This window comes from Amphibalanus amphitrite, unplaced genomic scaffold, assembly GCF_019059575.1.
Source record: "Amphibalanus amphitrite isolate SeventyFive unplaced genomic scaffold, NRLGWU_Aamphi_draft 001465F_arrow, whole genome shotgun sequence".
NCBI classification, from domain to species: domain Eukaryota; kingdom Metazoa; phylum Arthropoda; class Thecostraca; order Balanomorpha; family Balanidae; genus Amphibalanus; species Amphibalanus amphitrite.
Genome location: NW_024882958.1, coordinates 3,605 through 7,200, shown reverse-complemented (window position 1 = coordinate 7,200; position 3,596 = coordinate 3,605). Strand labels below are relative to the sequence as shown.

The 3,596-nt window shown below is 46.6% G+C and overlaps 1 long non-coding RNA gene across 1 annotated transcript; it reads right to left on the bottom strand.

The window, feature by feature from the left end:
- Nucleotides 1-837: 837 nt before the first annotated feature.
- LOC122373245 lies at nucleotides 838-2,666 on the bottom strand. The gene is made up of 3 exons (XR_006255012.1): nucleotides 2,353-2,666; nucleotides 1,862-1,994; nucleotides 838-958 (listed from the first exon to the last, which is right to left on the bottom strand). It is a non-coding gene; the product is annotated as an uncharacterized LOC122373245 (long non-coding RNA).
- Nucleotides 2,667-3,596: the final 930 nt, after the last annotated feature.

The window sequence follows — 3,596 nt, the reverse complement described above, 5'->3', positions numbered from 1 at the left end:
CGGGGAAAAATAGCCCCCCCCCCCCACCCCACCTGGTAAAAAGGGTCAATGTTAACCCCCCCCCCCCACAAGGACGCGGGTTAATATTTCGTCCCAGACTAACAACTTCTAAGATGGATTGGAAACTTCGAAAAAAGATAGATGGGTGGTTATATTTTCAAGTTTACGATAAAATATTCGAAAAACAAATAGTAGTCTGATCTAACTTCTTAGCTAAAATCTGGCCACGTTTCCGTACTGAAACACTTATTGCGCCTCCGATCGGCAAGAACAAAGTCTATCAGAGAAAGCTCGCATGCCTGCACTACCTGAGGGCAATGAAAATATTTTTGAACTTTGAAGAAATCGCGAGGACTAAGTCCAAAGTGGGGCAGCCCTAATAACAATGCATTGGTGTCACAACAGATACAGTGCCCCTTCGGTGCACCGACCCACCTGGTAAGCCGACTCCTGTGGCGGGTCCCGGTGGTGTGTTGGAGCAGGGGCCACCATCGGTGAGCCAGTGGTTTTGGGTGAACCTGAAATAAAAGTACGAAGGAATAAATGCCAATCCCGCGATGTGCGTCAATTTCAGACATATTTTGCTCATTTCAAATGTAACAATTAACATCAATTAACTTATCTTTTGGTTTGAGGTGTTGGTGTGTTGAAGCAGTGCCGCCATCTCTTCTCTGGTGAGGTAAACCTGGAACAAGAACGTAAACAAATTATTATACGGATCAGCGCAGCCCTATGGCAGCATGACTATCGAAATCATAGCAAAGTCATCAAAATTTAACGTTACGTTTTTTTTTTTTTTGCAGATAAATACCAGCTAAACGTTTGACTTATCTTCTCTTCCACATGCGGGGCAGGAGGAGATTCCGGAGTTCGAGTCTGTTCCGTGGTGACTTGCCGATGGACGTTTGTCTGGTGTCAGCTGTATACCGGCGCCATACTCCCTCCTGTACTGCCGCACCTGTCGGAGAGAGATGGTACGGCGTCAACACACGCTGTAAGTGTGGCTCATAAGACTGATAACTCGCCAGTGTGTGAATGTTTCCCGGAGAAGCATATATCTTGTTCTCAATGCTTACTCAAATTTTAGAACATGCATTTTAAGCAAAACATGTTATAAACAAACAAAAATTAATTCTGACACGGGTTAGCGAGGAGCAGGTTTCCCGAACCCCTACGATAACAAAACGGCATCTAACTAAAATATAAAAACACAAAATTAATTATTTGAAATATGTAACAATTTCTTTGCCTTCCTGTATTCTAGCTTGATATCGTAACAATTTTAATTATGCCTTCTTTTGCTGAGAACACAGTGGCCTATTTTAGGACACAGCAAAACACGTCCATTGACAGTGCCCCGCCTCGTTAATCCCGCCCGACGATGTGGCTAGGGTGCAGCGCCTGAAGGCATACTGCGCCGTATAGTTACAATCCCATCAATAGATGTCGCTAGCGTACGACGCCTGAAGTTATGCTGCACCGCACGGCCACCACCGGCCGGTATAACACATAGAGCATTGGTCGGCGCTCGGCAGCCTTTTACATGCAGAGTTGGAGGAATATGACATGACAGCGAAAAGAAGGGATTGTTAAGCTGTGACATCTTAAATAAGCTGCCTTGCGCCATGCCATGTGCCGATCAAACTGGATTAAACTTTATGAAACACGAAAGTTACTCATTGTCAAATCATTCAACTACGTTTACCAATGATAAATCGTTTGTTTTTTAGCGTAACAAACCCTGAGTAACAAACACTTCGATAAACAAACAATGGCCTGATAAATCAAAAATCCTCACGAACCAAAATTGATAAATTCCGGCCATAAATGAGTTAACATACCGCCCTCTGCTTGCCCTTACCGTTCGGAGACAGTCCGTTTATAGGTCCGAGGTGGCCGGAGTTCGGACCACGGACCGGAATCCCGGGTCAACAGTGCAGCCGCCGGACGGGACTCGGCACCGGGAGACCGCCCAGACACACCGCGGACAAACACTGAAACGGTCAGAGGGTATCGCATTATGATTAGCCTAATTGATATCACTGGCCAAGGAGCAAAAGGGCTGCAATCTACAGTAACTATGATTGAGAGAATTTACACGCCTTCAGACACTGCAATTATAATTCAAACTCCATTTACGAAAGGAATCTTCTGAATACGGTATCCTTTTTATTCCCAATATAATTTACTGGATGAATAATGTATAAAGATACCTTATCACGCAACGCTGCAAAACTTTTATCCACGTCTTACGTTTGGGCTTACACTCATTAAAAAATACAACTTTCCTAGCTCATACACGCCACACATAACGCGATGTAACGTCGTAATTGTGAATTGTCTTGTGCTTACCTCGTATAACTGAAGTCCAAATTTCTTCCAGAAGCAGTCACCACGCCGGGAGCCCCCCGCCCGCACCGAGCGCCCGTAGCAAAAGCTCGCGCGCGCGGCGGACCAGTCGTGCTCCGGCCGGCCGGCCACCGCCCGTGGGCAGGTCAGACGCAGGGGCGGCGTCAGGTGAGCCGGGCCGGGAGGGCACAGGCAGCCACGTGGGGCGGGCAGAGGCGGCGCCAGGCATGAAGCCCGGGGCGGCAGCGGTGTTGGGGCCGAATATATGCAGACGTGAATGCTTCCGGGCCTTACGAAAATCACTTGCAAGACGTGTTCTATTCTCGAAAACACAATAGCATATGGTTTGGTTTTCTATGGGTGTACCTCTAAGGTTTAAGATTTTATCGAAGGTCATATATGCTCAAATTAATTGTATTTTTGCTCTGATAGGGGACGCCAAGGATTGTGCATTACCAGAGCATTGAAAGGCCATGGAGTCTCTTATTGGAAACGCTCCACAGCTACGTTACTAATTGCTTTCTCGGCTCTCCCCTCGCGCCCTCTCTCTCTCTCTCTCTCTCTCTCTCTCTCTCTCTCTCTCTCTCTCTCTCTCTCTCTCTCTCTCTCTCTCTCTCCTCTCTCTCTCTCTCCCTCTCTCTTTCTCTCTCTCCAAACGACCCACAATGACACATTATGCTATTTTAAAACGCATGATACCTACATCGCAGAAAACCGCTTAATTCGCCCTGAAGCAGATTTCCGACAGTTAAGTTAGGTACGACACATTCGTTGTTCGGCACAACACAGCACGACACGAACAGTACGACACGTTTGTACGACACGACTCAAACGGCTCAGACCACCCTTTGAGAGTGGTCAGTCTCTCAGGACTCCTGTCGTAACCCCACAATACAGTGATACAGTGGGCCGCGGAGGGGAAATTCCAGCGGGACTCCGTATAGGAGAACTTTAGGATGCACTGTGATATGATCATATTAGTTCTCATGGGCGTTTCCATATGCTCTCAGGGGTGGTTTCACAGCTGATGTTTTCACAGCTGTATACTTTCACATCTGTATACTCTCACACTGTATACTCTCGGTATACTCTCACACGTCTTCTCACAATTATATACACAAATGTTCTCACAGCCGATGTTCTCACAGCAGACGTTCTTACAGTCACAGTTAGCTGATGTCCTTACAGCTGATGTTCTCACATGTTACGGGTGTTTTCATGTTTTACAAGTATTTTCACTTCACGGC